At 47.3% G+C, this 9,123-nt stretch overlaps 1 pseudogene; it reads right to left on the minus strand.

Annotated features, from left to right (window-relative positions):
- Window positions 1-4,158: 4,158 nt before the first annotated feature.
- Window positions 4,159-8,870, minus strand: LOC149334668 (uncharacterized; annotated as a pseudogene).
- Between the last annotated feature and the right edge of the window lie 253 nt (window positions 8,871-9,123).

The raw sequence follows: 9,123 nt of genomic DNA on the forward strand, positions 1-9,123 counted from the left end.
TCATCCCCACTGACCAATCTTATCTTTAAAATGATCTCAAATGCTGTTCAGGACTGGTGTAACGAGTGGCCAATGGAATTAAACCAACATAAGTGTAAATCTCTTTCCATTCACCGTTGCCGCAATCCTCTTATCTTCCCTCATGTAATGTATGAAGTTCTTGTACAGCTAGTGCAGTCATATAAACATCTGGGCATAGCAATCGCTAGCGATCTCTTGCACGTAGCTAACACAATACCATCTGCGAACAGGGCATTAGGACTCTTAAAGCGTATTATACATCATGCACCCGACATGTAAAGTTGTAATGTCTGCCTGCAAATCATTCGTCAGGTCAAACTACAATTTGCATTGCCCCATTGGAATCGACATCAGGCTCACCTCTTTAATATTCTCGATTCTGTTCAAAACCGAGCTGCACTTTTCACTAATTTATTGCATTGCCATGACTTCAGGGTTACCTCCTTAAAAGCAACATCTGGATTATCACCCTTATCTCTCCATCCTCACATTGTCAGCCTATCCCTATTTCACAAACGTTTTCCCAGCTATATGCGCACTGCATCTTATTATCTTTCCCAGGCACGCGTATCACACCGCACCAGCCATCAACTACAAGTTACCGGCAACGTTCTCGTACTGTCACGTTTTCAAATTCCTTTTTTTCCCGCACAGCTGCAACTGGAACGGCCTTCCAAACGACGTTATGATCACTGTGATGATCTCATGCTCATCACAGTTCGTTGAAAATGTAACAAAGTTCCTGTTGTCATCATATCATCCTGCGATCACCATATACTTGATTTTACGTTCACAATAACGCAACCGAAAACACGTCGAGAGAGGAAAGAGTTTCGTGATTACAAAAAGCTAACTTCCCCGTCATCAGAACCGAACTTTGCTCATTTCTTGGCTCTTTCTTACCACTTCACCTGGAGCTCTGCATTGAATCTAAGTGGTCCATTTTCAAAAATAAATTGGTGAGCTAATCGCCGAACGTGTTCTTCTTTGATCCATTCGCACCAACAATAAAGCACTATAGTATAACACTTATCGTGCTCGATTATCGAAGAAGAAAAAACTTTATACCGAACTGCGAAACATTCTTCCAAACGGACACATTAGGTAAGATATAAAAAGGCTGCGAAATCATATCTTAGTGCCTTGAGGTCAGGAAGATCCACATTTCGCTATTCTACATTTCCAATAATATTGGAAACTAACCCAAAACAATTTTCGGACAACATACGAAGGAACACTAATAGGCCAGTATTATCATTACTGAATAAATTCTGTGGACTCAATACCTGCCCATTTTTGTGCAACTATTCTTAACGATACGTTCACTAAATAATTCTCATCCTCTAAGATCCCTATTCAAGGTGCCTGCAGTAAGTCCTACTAACTAGCATTGCACGGATTCCACCCTATTCAATATCACTGTCATCAAAGCCATAATGAAGAACTTAAATCCCAAAGCATCACTTCGGGAAGACGATATCAATAATATATTCTTACAAAACACTGCGGAATACTGCTCCATCATACCGCAATGCATTATGTCGCAGTCATACAACTCTGGCATCGTGCCATACAATTGAAAAATGCCAAAGAAATATCCATTCACTAAAGAGGACCAGCACCCGATTAACATAGCTTCAGTCCCATTTCCTTAACATATAATCTGAAGAAAGTTTATTTCTAGACATACAGTAAATGGGCCTCGGGCGAAAAGCTATAAGAGTAAGTTAAGAGATGTTCGAGGCTCGGTAAAGGCAGAGCAGCAGAACATGTGCACATTCAAGGCGAACATCTATATAGAGAATGAAATTATATAACATGGAAAACAGCAGAAACTGGTGAAATACTTGGGCCCGTGAAACAAACAGATTGGGATGAAGACCGTATTTAATGGTCAACATTCGTCAAGCAGTATACGTAGCTGAACATAAAGAATAGTGAGTACTCGTGACAAAGCTCTCCTTGGGGATGATGAACTGCTTTCTTATTGGAAATTAGGCAATGAAGTGCCCGTGTACAGACCTGGTTCTGACATTGTGGTTTCTAAATATTGTCCCAAATCATTTTTTCTTGTGTTTGGTAGTATGTGTTGTTCACAAGTGTTATTAACCATATGAATATGCATTCATTATTAATCACTCAGCAACATGGCTTCTGTAAAGGTGTCAGTTGTGTAACACACTCAACTGAGTCAATTCATGACGTGCCTAGTGCACTTGAAGGGTTTTCTGCATATTGTGCCGTCATAGATTTCAAGGAGTCATTTGATGTTGCTCCCCATTTTCTTCGGCTGCAGAAATTGTCTTGGTATAGCATAGTTGAGAAAATTATTTATTGGATAATTTCAGAAATCAAAGTGCAGCAATCAGCGGTAAACTATCAAGAGAACGTGTTATATATAGTGTTGAATGCTCAAGGATAAGTCCTAGGAATGTTATTTTTTTGTTTTTATACGTGACAAACATTCGCCTATTTGCTGGTGAATGCGTGTTGTACAGGGCCGTCGACTCTGCGAATGACTGCATTGTATTACAGGATGACTTGAACAGGATTGCAGATGGGTGCAGTAAATTATGGCTTTGTGTCATGATGGCTCCCTTTTGTCGTGCTTCATTTAACTCCTAGGGTCTTCGTGACCCCGATCAGCAAAGGGAGTGCTTGATCTATGTGTTCTTTTTTGAAAGAATGCAATTTCGACAGCCTTGCTGGTGATATTTCTTTTCGTTTAAGCATCACCGTAGAAGCTTTCTTTTTTTTTTACGCGACCGCAGTGTTGCGTAGCATTACTTACACTGGCGTGCCGGTCAGGTGCTCACTGCACCATCGCTGTCAACAGACGGTTGATATCGGTGAGCCTTTATTTTTGACGGCCGCAGGGCTCGTTTCTTCGACGCAGACGCGCCTGTTACGCGTAGTTTTACAAACGGGTTTTTCATATCCTTGAAGTCACACTTTCTTTACGGTGTGTTCCTTCTCCTTAGCGTTTTGGTCTCGTCGGGCGACGTAAGGTATCATGGAAACTGTCTCAGGCTACCATGCTAAAGAACTGTGGAAGCCATTGAGGTGCATTCTCATGCAAGATGCACGTGTGGTTTTACATGGCGGTGATTTCGCAGAAACGCGTGCCAGGGGCCACATCGGCTACCTGCTAAGGCGGGTATATTTTCCGTGCACTCTATCGCGTACGACTTTCTGCAGTTTTTATCGGGCGCCCGTTGCTTGAGGAAAGACTACCGAATGCCGGGTACCTCACTGGCCTCGCTAAGCCTACTGCATCGGTAGGGACATTGAATGGCTGTCCTGCTGCTGTATGCGACGCTGTGAATTAATGCTGCCGCGACGTTGTTGTTGTAACTTTAAAAAATGCGACACAAGGAATTGGGAAGCAGCCCTGTAAAGTAAACATATCTCCATTACTCTCGAAACTCAGAATTGTGTAGCTACAGAAGCTGGATCAGTTTAAGCGGCTATCAACACTTCAATGTACGATAAGTAAGGACACATACACACACTTTGAAAACATTGTTAAACTTGCGAAACTACCCTTCTTTATGCTCGGTGAGATACATAGAACTTTGATATATCCCAAGTGTCAGACCAGTCTGACAGACGCTCGGGATGGTGACCAAGAAATGACCCCCTTTTAATGTTCCGTCGCAAAATATATACAGGCAGAACGGTCACATGACTTATGTGAGAACTGGGTGAGAGAAAGGAAGGCATAGCGCATATCTCAGCGCGTATCGGTGGGACGGCCGCGCGCACAGTGCTTATCAGGATGACTGCCACATCTTCCCCTGTTTTACAAGCACTGTGTGTGCCCACAAAGAAACACAAAATACACTTCAGCATTTAGTCATTGATACCGAGTCTTTTCGGCGTTCGTACGATGCCCCCATATCTCGTCGTTCTTTGCACCGGTGTTGAAGTTCCATTTTCAGGGACAGCGTTTGCCAAAAGTAACCCGGCACAGGTAGTTTGTTAATTAACCGCGTAGCGAAGAACTCATGGCAGCCCTTAAGCTCTGATTCTGTGTAAAGAAAGGTGAGACCTTGTCCTTACATTATGACACCGTTCGTCTTTAGGGCTGCTGTAAATGCCCCGTTATACGTTTGAGAAGCAAAAACCTGTTCTCGGTTACATTTGGCGAAGACTGTACGTTCGCTTGAGTGTTGTTGGATGGCTGCTCCGGCACGATGGTGTGCCAAGCGAATCAGAAGCACTTCGTGTGCTCACGTCGTTGGTGCTTGTTTCTGTAGGCTGGCTGCTTTGTTGACCCTGGTCGACCTGTGCGGGGCTGGTGTCTTTGTCCGGGAGAAGCGCCAGATGACGTTTGTTTCGGCGTATGGCTCCCCCTTCAGTCTGGACCCAGTAGGACTTTGGTGTCGAAGACGGACGAAGGAATTTGCCTCGGGCGCACCTGTCTTGCAGCCACACCTGGTTACCTGCAGACAAATGGGAAAGAGGTCTAGCAGCCAGACGTCTGTCAAAATAAAGCTTTTGTTACTGTCGGCACTTTTAGTCTTGCTTCTTCCAAGAAGCAACGACTACTCGAGGCTTTAGTGCAGATGGTATGCATGGCACTCTTGAGCGCAAGCGACGGCTCATTAGCAGTTGCGCTGGACTACAGCCGGTTGGCCCCGGGGTATTTCTGTAGTTCAGCAAGGCAATGTAGGGTTCTTGCGCTTTTTTGAGCAGCCTTTTGAGAGTCCCTACCAAGCGCTCAGCTTCACCATTAGCCTGCGGAAAAAGAGGGCTCGTCGTAACATGTTTGAAGCCATAGAATCTTGCAAACTCAATGAAAGCATATGAGATGAACTGTCGGCCATTCTCCGATATCACCGTTTTCGGGATCCCGTGCCTTGCGAAGATGCTTTTCAGATGCTGGATGACCACCTCTGACGATGTTCCTCGATCCAGCTGGGCCAGCTCAGGATACCTGTAGTGATAATCGACAACAGCGAGATAGACAGCTCCCATTATTTCGAATAAATCTACTCCGATTTTTTCCCATGGAAGCTCGGTTGTTTCAGAGGGGATCATCGGTTCAGAAAATTGGGTGCGCTCTTGCACACAGGTTGGGCAGCTGGCTACGGTTCTTGCGATTTCTTGGCTTTTGCCCGGCCATTAGACCGGTCCTTTAGCATTTGCGCGACAGCGGACGACGCCCTGATGTCCCTCGTGGACTCGATGCAGCATTTCTTTCCGCAGCGCTCGTGGAATTACTAGTCTGGAGTCCTTCAGAAGTAGCTTCTTGCACACCGTGATGTTGCCGCGATATGCCCAAAATTGTTTTAGAACTTGTGGTAGCCGGCCCTTTTCAGGGCAACCTTGCACGCACGCTTCGAACAAAGAGGCGCACTCTGGATCATTTCCCTGCTCTGAGAGTATGCGGTCTAGCACGTTACCCGAGAGCGCATATCGGACAACTCCATCCACGTAAGCCGAGACGTCAGCTTCAGACAGTTCTCCGATGGCTAGTACCGTGTTCATCCCTCTGGCGCGAGAAAGAGTGTCCGCCGTAGCGGTGCTTTTGCCTTGAACGTGTGTAAGTGTGAAGGGGTATCGCATGAGGCGCATCTTGAACCTCTGAATTCTGGGTGGGAGAGAGTCGAGTGTATCACGGCCTACCAGCGGAAGAAGGGACTTGTGGTCTGTCTCAAACATGAACGTGAGACCTCTCAGGAATTCGTCGAAGCGCTCCGCTGCCCAAGTCAAAGCCAACGCTTCCTTCTCGATCTGAGAATACCTCTGCTCAGTTTTCGTGAGCGATCTAGAGGCATATGCTACAGGACGTCTTTCGTCTGAGGGCTGATCTTGGAGTTGAACCGCCCCAAGTCCTTGCGAAGACGCGTCCGCCGACACGATTGTCGGGTACCCGGGGTTGTACCTTGCAAGGCACCTGTTCGAGCTGAGAGTAGTCTTGATCTTCTCAAAGGATTCCTCTTGTTGAGTTTCCCATAACCAATCGCTGTCTTCGCTGAGGTGGCTGCGTAGAGGCGCCGACATGGACGCAGCGCCAGGAAGGAACCTTGCGAGGTGGTTCATCATGCCTAGCAAGGAACGAACTTCAGCGACGTTTTGAGGTAGGGGCAACTCCTTGATGGCCCTAACCTTTTCACGATCTGTGCGCACACCGTTGCCATCGAAGATCATGCCAAGAAATGCTATCTGCTTGACAGAGAAACCACATTTTTCTTTGTTGAGGGTCACGCCCATCTGTTGCAGCGGGTCAAGCACTTCCCGAAGGCGGCTGTCGTGTTCCACTTTGTTCTTGCCGTACACCAAAATGTCATCCATATAGTTTAGCACACCGTCTATTCCTTCTAGGGCTTGCGAGGACTTTCTTTGGAAAAGTTCTGGTGCGGATGTGATCCCGAACGGTAACCTGCCGTAGCAGCACCGCCCATACGGCGTAATGAAGGTTGTCAACTTTTGGCACTCTTTTGAAAGCCGTATTTGGTAGAATCCGGAATTCGCGTCCAGTTTAGAGAAGACTTTAGCTTCCTGAAATCTCCCCATGACTTGCTCCACCGTTGGCAGCTGATGGTGCTCCCGACTACAAACTCGTTCAGTTGTGTTAAGTCAACGCAGATTCCTACTGCTCCAGACGGCTTTATTACGGGGACAATAAGCGCGCACCATTCCGTCGGCTCTTCCATCTTTTTTATCATTCCTTCTCGTTCTAGCCTGTCCAGGTCTTCCTTGACCATTTCTCTCATGGGTATAGGAATCCGCCGAGGCGTAGACACCGCGTACGGGATTGCACCCGGCACAAGGCGCATCTTATGCTCCCCACATATGGACCCTGTTCCGTGGAATACCTTAGGATACCTGTTTCAATTCCCCTGTCGTGCGGCAACGTCTATATAGGCCAAACAGGGAGATGCCTGAACACAAGGCTACAAGAGCACAAAAGGAACCTAAGGGACCCAAACTCACGGGAACTCGCCTTACACTGTAGCCAGTGCGAGGGCTGCACCCCTGCCCTGGAAAGAACAGTTATTCTTCGTAAGTGTCGGGACACCACCACAAGGTTGATAGCAGAAGCTCTGGCGATATCAAAATGCGCAGATAAGTGTGTCAGCAACCCCTCTGTGCGCCTTAGTGAAAAAGAAATGTCATTTCTGAACGCCAATGATATGACGAAAGATTGGAGGAACGGAAGACAATTCCGATAATCGTGCCACGAATGCGTGAGGTGATGTGTTGGTTTCTGTTTTGTTGTTTTGTGCCTAGTTCATATATAGGCTGGCTCAGAATAATAAAACACAGTTGTTAGTCTGCGTCCTTCTCGTCTCGTCCTTGCTACTTCTGGGCTGCAATTTTTCAGTATGCAGAACTAACTAGCCAATCACTATGTTTTAAGCAAATTTTCCAGTCTGTTTACTATTTCGTCAGCAGTCAGCAATTTGTCCAGGAAGTGTACGATTCCTAGGGGTTTGATAGCTGGCAATCCCAACAAGGGCGTGCGCAAGTTGTGCACAACGTAAATAGCTTGCTGCGAACGGTTTTCTTTCCAAACTACTTCAGCGCCAAATTTTCCGATTGTACGGATGCTTGCATTGCTCGGCCCGATCAGATCGCCTGCTTGGTCCAGGGAACGTGGAAGGAAACTTTTCACCTACGACAGTCACTTCTTCTTCAGTATCTACTTTCATGCCAACCGCGTGGCCGTTTATCAGCACTTTGACGAAGTGCTGATAAAGAGGGCGGAGTGGGTGAGGGAACAAACGCGGGTTAATGACATCTTAGTTGAAATGAAGAGGAAGAAATAGGCTTGGGCAGGGCATGTAATGCGAAGGCAAGATAACCGCTGGTCCTTAAGTGTAACGGAGTGGATTCCAAGAGAAAGCAAGCGTAGCAGGGGACGGCAGAAAGTTAGATGGGCGGATGAGATTAAGAAGTTTGCGGGGATACAGTGGCGGCAACTGACAAAGGACCGGGTTAATTGGAGAGACACGGGAGAGGCCTTTGCCCTGCAGTGGGTGTAGTCAGGCTGATGATGATGATGATGATGATGACGAAGTGCGCAGACGCTGTGTTTTGAGATTGCTCTACCGTGCCAAGAAATTGCTTATCAGGTTCGGCAATACCGTCGAGATTCCCGTCCGCCTGCTTCTTTTTTCGGCACGCTTTTTCGAAGTGGCCCAACTTTCGGCAGAATGTGCACCTTTCTTGCCGCGCTGGGCAGCTGCTTCTCGGATGAAACTGGCCGGCGCAGAAGCGGCAGCTCTTTTGACGCTAAGCATTCCGCGTGAAAACGTGCTCTTTCCCCCGGCTTCGCTCGACTTTACTGCGCCGACACAAGCTTCCGGGACCGTACAGTCGTTGCCTTTTACCTCCGCTTGCTGTTTCTTCACCGTTTCGCTCGTACGAGCTCTTGCCAAAGCCGTGTTTAATGTGAGCTTCGAATAAATTTGTACTTCTTCCGATAAAGCCTCATTACCTAGACCAACTACGAACCTGTCTCTAATTAGACGGTCCTTCATGTCTTCAAACTCACATCTGTCTGCTAGCCTGTTTAGCTCGGTTGCGAACTGGTCTACTGTTTCGCCCAGCTGCTGACGGCGTTGATTAAAGCGAGCACTCTCGTAGACTGTATTCTCGGTGTGGACAAAGTAGCTCTGAAACTTCGACTTTACGAAGCTGAGGTCCTTCATTTCTTCATCTTTGACATTTAGTGAATGAAGAATCTCTGGCGACTTTCTGCCCATTGTTACTTGAACTTCGGCTGTCCTCTCGTGTAGTCCGGAGGACAATCTGTAGTCGTCAAATTCGTCCATCCAGGCGGTTCAGTCAGCCACGTTCTGGAAGTCGAAGGGCCTCGGAGGCTTGATTCCCGCCATTCCGAAGTGTTGCTTGTCGCCTGTCACCGCGACGACTCGCTCTTGTTGCAGCAGCTTCTGGTCACCCTCTTGTTGGCGGCGCTTTTGCGGTGCCTCATCGGAGCCGGCCTTCATCCCACTTCTGACACCATGCCAGGCCAGTCAGACAGACGCTCGTGATGGTGACCAAGGAATGACCCCCTTTTAATGTTCCTTCGCGAATTATATACAGCCAGAACGGTCGCATGACTTATGTGAGAACTGGGTGAGGGAA

The sequence above is a fragment of the Amblyomma mixtum genome, chromosome 8 (genome assembly GCF_055824585.1).
Source record: "Amblyomma mixtum isolate Tamu chromosome 8, ASM5582458v1, whole genome shotgun sequence".
NCBI classification, from domain to species: domain Eukaryota; kingdom Metazoa; phylum Arthropoda; class Arachnida; order Ixodida; family Ixodidae; genus Amblyomma; species Amblyomma mixtum.